This window comes from Galeopterus variegatus, unplaced genomic scaffold, assembly GCF_000696425.1.
Source record: "Galeopterus variegatus unplaced genomic scaffold, G_variegatus-3.0.2 Scaffold114, whole genome shotgun sequence".
NCBI lineage: Eukaryota > Metazoa > Chordata > Mammalia > Dermoptera > Cynocephalidae > Galeopterus > Galeopterus variegatus.
Genome location: NW_007726225.1, coordinates 49,511 through 63,554, shown reverse-complemented (window position 1 = coordinate 63,554; position 14,044 = coordinate 49,511).

Sequence of the window (14,044 nt, the reverse complement as noted above, 5' to 3'; positions counted from 1 at the left end):
TCCCTGCCTGTGATGGACACTGTGGTCAGCTGCCTGCAAAATATAAATCAGATCAGGGATGAAGGAATTGCTCCTCCAGTTACAGGAAGTGGTTCCCCACAGGGGAAGACTGAAGATGGTTGCCTTGCCCAGATCACGCCACCCTCCTGGGGCAGCTTCCCCTCTTGGACAACTCTATAGGATCAAACTCGTTTAAGAAAGACCTAGAGCGTGGGCAAAGCCTCCACTGAGCACCAAAGCTCACCTTCCTCTCTGCAAAGTCGTGTTTCTTTCCCTTCCCTTCCACAGGTGCTGATCTCAAGAGCATACTCTAATAAAACACCGGGCATGTCAGTATCCATCTCCAAGGCTGTTGCTCAAGAAACCCAAACTGTGACACTGCCTTTCTCCTGACCTGCTGGCTCAGAAGAATGACTTTGCCTAACTATATTCACCAGGCTCCCTGACTCCAGGTGCCAGGCCAGACACAGCCAATGGAAAACAATGACAGCAGACTGGAGGGTGGGAAGAAATGAAAAATTAAAATCTATCTCCCCCGCTCTCTCTGCTTCAGGTGTGACCCCTGTAGTGGTCACCTCTCTCCAGGGCCCAGCTCCCAAGCTCCGGTTTCAGCACCTTTTCCCTTTGCCCTTCTTGCCCTCCAGGTGGTAGCAGCTTCCTTCTGTTACTCTTCTCTGGGTTGCCTCCGCGCCCCACCATCCCACTGGGTTTTCAGCTTTTCCAATACCTTTGTAATTTGTTTCCTATATTAAATTATCTTGATTAAATTACCAAATATGACCTTTGGTTTTTTACTAGACTCTGGCCAACACAGTAAATAACCAGACCAAGATAGATAGATAGATAGATAGATTAGATAGATTAGATAGATGATAGATAGATAGATAGATAGATAGATAGATAGATAGATAGATAGATTAGATAGACAGATGGACAGACAGACAGTCAGACAGATAGATGATAGATAGACAGACAGATAGATGATAGAAACATAGAAAGATAGATAGATACACAACCTAAGGTACAGTCTAAGCTTAATTTAACATGGGCAAAGAACTCCCCATTTTGAGAGATCGCCTATTTTATACTTCTCAAATCTCCTAGATGCAAAAAATATTTTAATTAGATCTTACTTCAGTTGGATTTCAAAATAAAAACAAAAACATTGCCCTTAAAATCCTGGAGATAGTTTGGTTCTTTGAAGTTACTAGCAAGAAAGATATAACTCATTAAATGAAAGTAGTATTCAAGAATTTTAGTAAATAATTTTTTAAGTTTAGTTAAGATCATAAAATAGAAAAAGGGAGTGAAAGTAGTTTATCTATGGTCCAGGACAGCCCTTCCTACCCTCAGGCAGAGGACAAAACAGATTAACTAAAAGGTAAAGCCTTATGGATCTTATCCAAGAGACACCTGTTTTCTTGCTTAGGCAGGTGCTGTGGACTCATGTTCCCCACAAAACTTAGTTCCCACTGTGATAGTGTAAAGAGGTTGGGAAATCCTATTATGGTAATTGAAAGGTGGGGCCTTGAAGAAGTGATTAGATTGTGAGGACTATGCCTAGCGAATGGATTGATTCATTCCCTGAGTAATAAGTTGTAGATCAATGGTGGTCATGGGCATCGTGCTGAGGGCTTTAAAGGAGAACTCACAAGGAGTTATCTCTCTCTCTCTGCTCCACCATGTTTGCATATGACACCCCAAGTTGCTGTAGTCACCACCCAGGACAAGGCTCTCACCCTGCACTGCTGTTGAGTCACCTCACCAGATGTGTTCCCTGGACTTTGGACTTCCCAGCCTCTGAAACTGTAAGCAATACATTTCATTCTCTTATAAATCACCCAGTTCCAGATATTTTGTTATAAGCAACAGAAATGGATTAGCACAGCAGGAAGTAGATCAGAGATGAAAAACAAAAGGTGGAAAGAACATCAGTGCAGTTAAGTTTGTGTGAATTATTTCTGTTTTACTGAAATGATTTTTGGAATACAGTAACTAGAGTACCTTGTGTTTGTTCTTGAAGAAATGGGCTCAATGGAAACAAAAGGACAACTGTACTGAGGATTTCTAGTAATTCTTCCTGAGGACAGGAAATGGAATAACAGAGAGACACAAACAACTGTTTACATTTTGTAAAGACCCAGTGTTTACTCAATCACAATTTCAGTGGCAACTTAAAGACAGAATTTAAAAATGAGTAATGGATACCTGGGTTGATAATTTGGGAGAAAACATAATTTTAGAAATGTATTACCTTATAATGTGCATATTTAGGGTTAAGTCGACTTAATTATACTCATTCATTTGGATAAGGAATATTAAAATTATAAGAACTTTCACAACTCAACCCTTTTAATTTATTTTGTACTTTTAGTAAAAGTTTCTTGAATGAGTGCTATGTACATTTTCATTATTACAAGCTGAGAACTATAAAAGTTAAAAAAAAATTATGATATACCAATCTCCACATGGTATCCAGTAGTTTTTAAGATTATAAAAATGTTCCATGTATCTATGCTGTCCAATACAGCAGTGAGTAGCCACATGCCACTAGGAAGCACTTGATTGAGAAACTGATATTTTAATTTTATTTAACGTTAAATAATTTAAATTTTAATTTAAATAGCCACATATTGACTGAACAGGTCTAAGAACTTAAAATCTAGTAGAAAAGAGAAAATAGGTAAGAAATGAGTGAGAAAAAAAATAAGAGTGTGCTCTTTCTATACCCATCCTTTGTGCCTCTGTTAATTTGTTCCTGCCACTAAAGCTAAAACAACCTTTGCAAAATATAAATCAGATCACATCTTGTGGCTAAAAACAAAAATAAAAACAAAACAAACAGAAAAAGACTTGTCATTTCTGAATGCTCTTAAAATCAAAAACAAAAGCCCTAAGATGGTTTGCAAGGCCCTGCGTGGAGTTGGCCCTTGAGGATGTTTTCAGTCTTGTCCTCATTACACACAGCTCAGCTCCACATGCCAGTTCTGGGATGGGCCGTGTTCCCTCCTACCCCAGAGGCTTTCCCGTGCTTCCACCTCCCCTCCAGACCCTCTTCTACTCGCCTTCTCAGACCTCCAGGATTAGGCCACTTCCCCTCACTATTCTCTCTCACAGCCCCATGTACAGCTTCCAGGTGGCACTCACGACAGCTGCGACTTGAGATATTCTTGTGTGACTCTGACAAATATCTGGTCTCCTTGGGATGAACATGAGAAGAGAAAGTGAGTCTTCCCTTGCGACCATTTAACCCCTAGCCTCCAGCATAGACTGTTCACACAGCAGGAACCAAGTATTTGTTGAATAAGTTAGAAACCACAACAATAATAAGCCCTAATGTAGTATCTACTATCTATCAGGCACTCTTCTAAATAGTTTATATGTACTAATTCATTTCACCCTCAAAACAAACCTATGAGGTAGCTACTATTATTATCCTCATTTTACAGGCAAGGAAATGAAGACACAGAGAAGATAAAGGACTGCCCAAGGACATTCAGCAGCTACTGGCAGAGATAGGATTTACATCCCAGCAGTCTGGCTCCAGAGTCTGGCCCTTCACCACTAAGCTCCATGGTGTCTATATGATTAAGCGGCAATTGAGTGGTTCAGAGACAGGGGAGATGAAGCCAAAGAATAGCTAAGGAATATTTCGTGAAAGAGGACACACTGTGTTAGATCCCCGGGTATGCCTGGTGCTGGGTGTGTAAAAGGGAGGTGAAAAGATCACTCCTGGGGTAGACAGATATAATCTGTGCGACGTGTGTTCGGAGAATAGTACAAGTCTGAGCTGTCATGAAAGGTATGTTTCAGAAGAGCTAGAACTTTTGAAAGAGATAAACATCTTAGGCCCCTTTCTGACTCTCTAAATTGGCAATGTACCATAAGAGAAGAAGTTGACTGAAAAATACCTGAGCCCTTTGAATTCCTAAATCCAAGTTATACATATAACACATGCATGTCCCATACACCATATGGGACACTGAGTCAGTCCCACTGAGGTGCAAGTGCCAGATCAGACTCACTCGCCAGCCAACAGGTTTCCTCCCTCTGACCTCACAAAATTGTGCCAATTAAAGGAGATACTTAGCACTGGGTCTGACAAATAGTAAACTCAACAAAAGGCATTCATTTATTTAACAAACACTTACACAGCACTTACAGTGTACAAGGGTCTACTCTAAGCAGCTGACAATTATTAACTCATGAATGGCTACACATGTATGTCACAGACCTTCAGGACTGCTAGGAAAGGATGAAACTGCTCAGGATAAGCCCTCAAGTGATTAAGGTCTGCTGTCACTCAACGCTAAAAAACAGGCTGGGCTTAGAAGTACACATTTTCCCACATGTTGTGGCAGTCTCTGGAAAATTATGAGTGGGACCACAACGCAGGGGAGTCATTATTTTAGGAAAACTAATAATCTAATTACAGGAGGGAGACATGGGCAATGCAGATGAAGCTGAGGAATGAATAACAGAAAACATACAAAAAAATTTAAAATTCTTGGGGACTGATCATGTACAAAGTATGAGTAGAGAGAGTTTCAAAGATTACCTATTGAACTAAGTTTAGTAAAATAAATCTCGAAATCCTATTGATGAAAGGTACATTAAAAAGCTGTCTGGCAATGGTAAAACTTCATAGTGGAATATAAATGAAAAAAGAAAACAAAACAGTATATAGAGTATAATCCCATTTTTGTTGAAAAAGGAAGTGATACATACACATAGAAAAGTCCTAGGGGAAAAAACTCCAAAATATTAAATGGCAGAAAATAAGATAAAAGCCACTTTTATAATTTTTTGTTTTTGCATTTTCTGAATTTTCTGCAATATTTATTATTTTTATAACAAGAGAGAAAATATTGTGAGCTCTTTATTCAAAGATTTTAGACCTAGATGAAACCCACCTAATCCAAACCCCTTGTATAACAAAAGCAGGAAACTGAAAGTCAGAGAAGCAAAATAAAATGTTCAAAAGTCATAAAGCAAATAATTCTTGTGACTCAGGTTTGGAATCGTACATGATCCCTGTCTCTCAAGACCTTTGCTTGAATCTTTCCAGAAAAACCAATGTTCTCTTCTTCTTTGAAAGTTCCCAAGAAATAACACATGTATAAATATTTGTACAGGCTAAGTATCCCTTATCCAAAATACTTGAGACCAGAAATGTCTCGGATTTCAGATTTTTTCAGATTTTGGAATATATGCAGAACACATACCAGCTAAGCATTCATAATTTGAAGATCCAAAATCCAAAATGCTCCAATCAGCATTTTCTTTGAGCATCATGTCAGTGCTCAAAAAGTTTTGGATTTTGGAGCATTTTGAATTTTAGATTTTCAGATCTGGGATGCTCAAAATTCTTCACATTTACTTCCTTTGAGTTGATCAGAAAGGGTTGTTTTGTGCTTACTTCTCTGGTTAATCGAAAAATAGATAAGACCAACCCAGACTATTCATAATTCTCCTAATCCACACCCTTCCCACGTGAATATTTTACTATTCCCTAGTCTCCTGGAGAGTCTAATCTAAATGATGCTGGGTGGCACTTTATAGGAAGCTAGTGTGTTTGGATAATGAAGTATTATGAAATAATCTCTGTGCCAAGAACATTTAACCTGATTCAACACCACCTGAAAATGCCCTGGTATAAGATTCCTTTGTTCTGGTTTTGTGTCAAGTACATTGTTAATTGTCAAGAAGGTTCTGCTGTGGAAACTTTGAATGGAAGGTTCTACTGTTAGTGCAATGTAAACAGAATCCTACATGATATTCTGATAGATTGATGGTTGAATTGGAAAAACATCTGAATATTATCAGGTAACAGCAAAAAAAAAAAAAAATCAGAAGATTGGCACAGCTGAGAACAATAAAGAGCAATCAAAGGACAAGCCAGTGCAGAGTAAGGAAAAAGCAATTACAGTACAAGCAACAAATGAGAGCACAAGTAGGTTCCTGAAAGAGAAACTGTACCCGTGAAGGGAAGTATGAGACTATATATGCAGCATTCTGTATACACAAAACGAGCAATGGGGACACTTATATCAATGTCCTGCTGAGGTCCAACGAAGGGGCCAAATGCAACCAGCAGGAGCACCAATTCAGCCTAGTGCTACCAAAGTGGAAGTCATAGAGGAACGTTTACTTTTTGTTTTGTGTTTTTAATCACAGCATCACATGTGAAGTCAATGGAAGAGCAGGGTTGATTAGAATTTCCAGCTACAGGAATTCTGGTTGCTGCGCCCTCTGTTCCACTTCCCAGCCCTATGGAGTGCTGTTCCTCAAACTTTAATGGGCAGACCAACCTCTGGGGAACTGTGAAAATGCAGACTCTGATTCAGTAGGTCTGGGGAGGGGCCCAAGATTCTGCATTTCTTCCAAGAGGATGATGCTGATTCTGCAGAACACACTTTGGGTAGCAAGGATGTAAAATGCCTTCTGAGTAAGGAAAAATAAAAACTTCACAGGTGCACTGAGGCGTATCAATAATAACAAGAAAAACCATTTATTCCATGCTACGTGACACCTCATATATTATCTAATTTAATTCTCCTAACAACATGCATACAGTTTTATCTCTATTTTATAGTTGTGGAAGCTTATATTTAGTAAGCTTATTTGTCTACATTCAAATAGATAATTAACAGTAGCAGTATTTAAACCCAATTCTGTCTGACTCCAGATCAATTCACCAACAAGTCACAGAGATAAGATTAACAGAATTATTAATTTTGTGATCTTTGAAAGTCCCCCAAATTTCTCTGAGCCATGATTTTTTCATCTTTAACATGAGAAGAATAACAGAGCTGTGGTTAAACCAGGTACTATATGAAGTATTTTGAAATCTATAAAGGAATTTACATAAAGATAAAATTGTCATCACTAGCTAATTCTTTTTATGTCTTAATCTCCTTTCTTTCTCTCTCCCTAGTTCTTAAACATTATCAAATGTATGCCCTTCCTTAAAGCAGATATTCCAAAAACTTTTGGTCTCGGGATCTCATAATACTCCTAAAAATTACAGACAACCCTAAGAAGCCTTTTCAAATGACTGTGGACATTCTTCTTTAAAATTACACCAAATTCTACGAGTGGTCATTTCTTATAAGCAAATTGCAGCATGAAACTTGAAACAATATTAATGAACTTTTCATTAGTCTATGTTGCATTTTGAATGGAACTTATAAGAATGCACAATTTTGTAACATTATCCATTGGTCCTTTGAAAATTATTGGTTCACCAAGTTATGTCAGTCTTCCAAATGTTGACATATGTCATTAAACAATATGAAAAAAAATCATTCCTGTTTCCGTGGATTTCATCAGAAAAGTCTTTAAAGATTGGGAAGCTATAAAGCTCATAATGGCACACGCAAGTTTTTCAAAATCATTATTTTTGCTTGAAAGCTCCGATTTTATCATAGGTAACAGATCCCTTCATTTGTTTTCCTTGAAGTGACAACTAACATTCATTTTTAAGAAAATGTGTGCCAAATATCCAAGTCTGAATAACAACAGTTTGTCAGTAGTTCTTTCAATAAAAAGTGTTCCATGAAAAAAAAAAAAAAAAAAGCAGCTAGTTCAGCTTGCAACTTAATCCACAATTGCTTTTCCTCCAGAAAACAGCACTTCAGAATGCAGCTGATACCCTATATGTGTACTTCCGATTTTGTCATACAGAATATCAAGAAAACTAGTAATCTAGGTTTGATTTTTAAAAAACCTATTTCATCAAGGGAATTTTTTAATGCTTCATATAGGACATTCATTTAAGTGAAACTGTGTGTGTGTGTGTGTGTGTGTGTGTGTGAGAGAGAGAGAGAGAGAGAGAGAGAGAGAGAGAGAGAGAGAGAGACTTATACAATTGGTGCCACTGCCTTGATTTCTGCTAAGGCACCAGCAGTTTTACTCATCAGTGCTTTAATCTTATCAGTGTAAACATCAACACAGTGAAAGGGCAAATAACTTACTATAACTGTTAAAATTATTTTAATTTCTCAGTCCCCTCTGAAAGGCTCTTAGGGAACCCCAGGGATCCACAGACCACACTTTGAGAACTAATGCCTTAAATATTTTGGCCGAAACTGTTCTACCTGTGTTGTCTTTTGCTTATAAACATTTTATCCAAAATCACATAAATGATACTCTGGAGCAATATGAGACTCTATTTGGGGGAAAAAATGTCATAATGACAGTTGTATTTATTTTGCTGCAACATAAAATCATTAAAAAGCTACTTGAGTTTCTTTTCAGTTCTCTCTCTCCATAAGAGACCACAGGCCCCAGAAGGCTCTTTAAGACCCCAGATGCTTGCTAAGGCCAAAAAGGTATCCAAGTGAAGAAAACCAACTTAGGAACAACCTGGTTCCTAATACAATACTTTCTCAAGAATATTCTCCTGAAAACCAAGACAGAACTATCTTTAAGGTTCCCAAATCACAACTTTGGTAGATGTTTGCCACTAAATCTGTGTAAAGTCCTAAGATACAGTGTGAGAAAATGATACATCTATAAATGAGATATGCTTGTGAACATTCACTCCTTTAAAAATGACTTTGCAAAATGTCATGACTCTTAAAAATGTATCAAGAAGGAAACTCAAATTAAGAAAGCCATTTCCCAAAAGTTTGCATACAGTGGAAGCTCACAAAAACCCTTGATTATTGATTTCACACTAATACAAAGTACATTAATTTTGGTTTCCACCTGGGGAAATTTATTCATGAAACTACCAAAAGACACCTATTACATCTCACTATATAAGCAATCTTTGGAGTCACCACACTAGAAATATCTTGGGTTCTAAGTATATATTCTTTATACTGAAGTGGGCAAAGGAGAGATGTAAATCCAATGGCAGACCAAACTTGATGAATCAGGATGTAACATTTAGTCATCGTGGAGAAGTCAAATGAATGGGACAGCATTAACCATTAGTCCACAGTAAAAATCTGTAGTTATAAATCCCTCCAGTTATCATGGTCTATAACTTACTGATGGTGTGGCTTTTGCCTGTAACCTTACCCCTTGTTTCTAGAAACAGAATAAATAAACCACATACACCTGGATAACTAGAGGCGTTTGTTTAAAAAAATGCAGATTCCTTGGGTTCATTCCAAATCTAAATCATAATCCTTGGGATGCGAGCCCAGGAATCTATGTCCTTAACATTCCCTAGATGGTTTCTACTAAGCACAGTAATGTTTGAGAAAGCTGACTGAATCCCTCTGAGCCTCAGTTTCCTTATGTATAAAGTAAAATTAACTGTCACCATACCTTCCTATTTCAGAGTTGCTGATGTATGAGGGATCAGTAAAAAGTATATAGGAAACTACTTTCTAAAACTGCAAAGAGCTATATGCATGATTATAATCATCTAAACTTTTACCACCTACATTTCCAGCAACTCTTCTAAAAACTAAAAGAGGAGAAAATAATGAAAAATACTATAGATGTTATCTTAATTGTGGTATTTAACCTCAGATAACTAAAATACTCAGGAAATAGAGTGTTCTAGTTAATATTTAGCTGAATATTCTGATCATTCCTTTGAAAAACCTTCTTAAGTGTATAATGACACTTTCTTTCCTTGGTACATGTACAACTTAGATTTTATTTGATGACAAAGGATGTTCGTGTTGGGTTAGGACTCTGAATATCAGTTTTTGTTGCACAAGACTTAATGCTTAGAAGAGTAGTCTATGTTCTGTGTTGTGTTCATTTACTAAAAAGATTTCTTATTTATTTGGGAGATAAATTCTCATTTGGGGATATTTCCTAGTTGATGGAGGCACACTTATTTTAACCAAAGGCATTTATCTCATTACAAGTTGTATTCCAAAAACTTCTTTGTTCCTAAGTTGTATGGAACATAAAATACCTCTCCCCCTAGAGAAAAAAAAGTTATGATTCATGATTAAGTTTCACTGGTTTGTCCAAAAAGCCCATAACATAGATGAAATACTTTTGCTTTATCTTAACAATTACACAAATATTTTGCAATGGTATTCATCAAACTAAAAAACAAAATTGAAGTAGATTACACAAATATTTTGCAATGGTATTCATCAAACTTCAAAACAAAATTGAATATGAAACTATTTTCATTTCCTTTTATAATGATACCTGAGAAGAGTTCGCTGGAGGAAGATGAAAAACTAATAGACAAAAATTTCTGTAAATATCCAGAAAGGTTAACGGTCCTCGCTTCTTTATTAGTCAGAACACATAAGGTCTCTCAACACAGCCCCTAGGGATTCTCTTCAGAGTCATGATTAGGACATGATGGGGCAGGAGATGGCAAAACAGTGTCCAAAGTTAACTGAACAAGTGAAATGAAGAAAAATAAGAAAAGAGGTTGAAAGGGTAGCTGTGTATCCCTGAGAAAGAGACTACATGGAGTGGAAACAACTGAGCTCTTAATGGTGAAAGAGAAATACCAGAACATGACTCAAGGCAGAAGAAAAGTAATAGAAAGCAGTGTTGGAAAAAACAGATGCCTGTAACAGGCTGAATTCGTGGTGTGACAGCAGTCACCAAAACAAAAGAGGCCTTGGTATAAGCAAGGGAGACTCTCAATCACACCCGCAGGATGGCCTTACTTGCACACACCAGATGGCCACACTTGGGTTGTTTGTGCCCGAGGGACTGTCCAGTGGCTAGATTTCTTATTCTGGAATGAGCCTCTGAAATGGCCTTTGTTGGGAACCTTTGTACATTCACTACCTCTTCCATCTCCCTAGGCCCAAATAAAATAATATCCCAGTTTTGATCTCACCCCTGAATTTATACCCCAGTGTCATCTCTGTTTGGATTCTTGACCTTCACAGGCCATGTGGGTCTGTGGTTGTGTATTCAATCTTCCCATCTGGCCTTCTTCCAACTCAAAGTGTAACTCAGTCCATTCATTCAAGCAACCAAAAGCTGGCAATGTTAGGTACTATCTTAGACCTAGTTGTAAACACAACAGTCTTGCTGGGTTCCTAGACATTCTTGGTGCATTTTATTCGAACACGTGAAACAAATACCATAGGGGACAAAAAGGAGACTTCTCTGGTCTCAAGGATGCTCTGGTCATTTTGAAATAAAATGCTAAACTATGGCTGGACAAATTTATAAAATTTTAAGTTTTATAAACCAAAAAGCAATATCAATTTCCAGTTAGATTAAGGACAGAGAGTTATCTTGAATATTCCTCATGCTGTATTTTAGAGATAAGATAATGGGTTGCAAGAGAAGGGGGAGGAAGCTAACAGAATTAATAACTCAGAGCCACATCTCCCATAAGCAAGGCCAACTTCTGCCTCTTTTAAAGAACTCTTTCATCAAAAGATGAAAGTAGTCTTCAGTGACCACCACCCACACACAAAGCTCTTTACACATACACAGATACATGTATTCATAAGCACAGCAAAAGGTCACAAACACAAAAAGTAATGCTTCCAAAGAGCTAAGTGGCGAAATGTATTAGAATGTGGTTGAAAATTACCTGCCCTTTTAAAACGATGCCAGGAAACAAGAAGGGTATTTCAAATAAATCTACACGTCCAACATCAGTGGAAGTCTACACTTCAGTTCAAAACTTGATTTGGAATGAAGGAAAGGCCTCTAGTGTTTCACATTTCTACTGAAGCATATGGAGAATAATCCTTATTTTTCCCTCTTACTGTTTTCCCCAGTCTGGCTCAGTGCCTAGGCACAAGCATTTCCAGGGCCCAGGGCCAAAGCCTCTCCAGCACAGCTTGCCAGTCTTCCCCTAGGATCGAATACCACATCAAGGAGAAGCAAGGGTTGGACAGGATCTTCCCTTCCTCAACCATACTCACACACCTACCTCATTTTAGTTTACCTGAGAAAATTGCAGAAAAACCTAACACTCAGGTTGCCACTGATTAGTCATCTGTCTGCAAGGCAATTCTTGTGTTTATCATGCTAGATTAAAACTGAGTGGCTGAGGACCACTGCAGTGGTTGGCCTCTCTTAATCCCAACCCGGGGATGCAATTACTCTAATCCATTTCTTCAGCCTTATGAAAAGTGTGATGTTTAATCTGAAAAAAAGAATCCTATAATTGCAGCTTCTCTCTTGAAGATGTGTCCCAGAGCTCTTTGATGAAAATTGTCAAGTTCCTTTTGGGGACTCTTCCCTTTGGAAGCCCATTACTTTGGGAAGGTCTGGGGAAAGAAAGGTATTGAAATAGGGAAGGGAAAAAAGAACAGTTAACAGGTTCTACTTCCCATTCAGACATCACTTAAGAGTTTCAGCAATAAAGCAATGAGTTTGGTGATTACTTATATATCAGTGTTCCACCATATTCCATCAAAAGATACGAGGTAAGAATTCTTTCCCATTCAATATGTGTTAAAGCAAAAGACCCCACCTAATGGGATATAAAATATTCATGACAGTCTTACTTGTGGAAGTCAGTCCTAGGACACTTCCATGTCAAATGCCCAGAGCTGCATCATCAGAGCATAATGAATGCTGTTTCACCAGCTGATTGCAGGTGTCAAAGACTGAAAAGTTGCAAAGGTAGACCTTTGCTGGTACCTGTTATGGATCTATAAATAAGTGAATCAGAAAGATTTAAAACTTGAATTTGGCAACTGGAAAACCTTTCAAGACTATAGGCACGTAAAAATGGTTTTACTATGGAGTTACATACAGACTCAATGTACAATTATTGAATATGTCACAGTGTGCAAAACACCTGAAGGTAGTGATACTAAATAATTTAAGAGATCATGTTCTATAAACTAAGATTTTCTATTAAAAAAAACAAAAAAGATGACTCACTAGACTAAAACTAAGTTCTCATCAATATTTTGTGTTCTAGATGCAAACAATGATTATATGATGCAAAAATACACCTTGAGATACAAACATTACGTGGTTTGGGACACCTGTTGTTTGAACCCTAGGCTTATTTTAAAGTACTAAATACATGACATCATCTCTTAAGTCTAGAAATGTTGGTTCCTCAAAGTACTTTAACATCTCCACGATACCCAAAATATAGTGAAAATGGAAATGGTTACAAAAGAGATTTCAAAAATCAGAAATTTTTCTACAAAGCTTGTTCAATCATAATAGATAAGTGATAATATATTTTAGGGTACACTATACATAGAAATCTGTGATTTCTGTATAATACAATAAAAATGATTATGCCTCCTTGTGGTTTTAATTCACTTTTCCACACACATTGTTTCATTCATCTTCATAATAATCCTGTGCAATGCACAAGGGAGTTGATGCTGTCCGCATTCCAACACAGAAGAAATCGAGGTTGGGGGAAAGTTGAAAAAGGCCTCAGCAACTAATAGCAGCCATGAAACCAGGCCTTCTGACTCTCAATGAGCACTGCCCACCATAGACTAAGAATGAAAAACAACCCCCCACATTTCATAGACTGTGGATCCTGCGATTGTCCTAACAAAACAGCACAGAACAATAGGTACTTTTGTTAGCATCACAAACCGTGTCGCCTATGGCTAAACGAGTGGGCAAAGAATCATAAACGTTTCTTCACAGTCACACATGTGAATACCGATGGAATTTCTAAGCAGCTGAAAGAAAACTCCACATCAGAGACAAATGAAAAAGTGTTTTCTAATGCTCCTGATAAAACTTAGAGTTGTGTGAAATCTTTTTAACTGGACTCAGTTTCAGTAAAGTCATCAGTACTGCACCCAGAGCCACCTCAAGGAGGTAAAATATTGCTGCACTTTCCTAAGACCACCAACTTTCGGGTTGGTCATTTTTCCCCTCTAAAAACCCTTTTCTCGGGAGTGGGGGCGGGGTGGTATTTCTAAAGATGCCCACTGACAACAGCCTGCTTTCATGAGCATCCCTCCACAGGGGAGTGAAACCTCCGCTGGGTAAAGGGAAGGCAGAGCGGTGCCGAGCGCTTGCAGAAGCCCGCAGCGGGGAGCGTGCAGGCGGAGCGAAGCGTCCCGGCCGCTGCCTCTCTCCGGGCTCCGGGTGCTGACCGCGCTCCGAGCGCAGGAGCCCCGCGCCGCCCTAGTTCCTTTTGGGG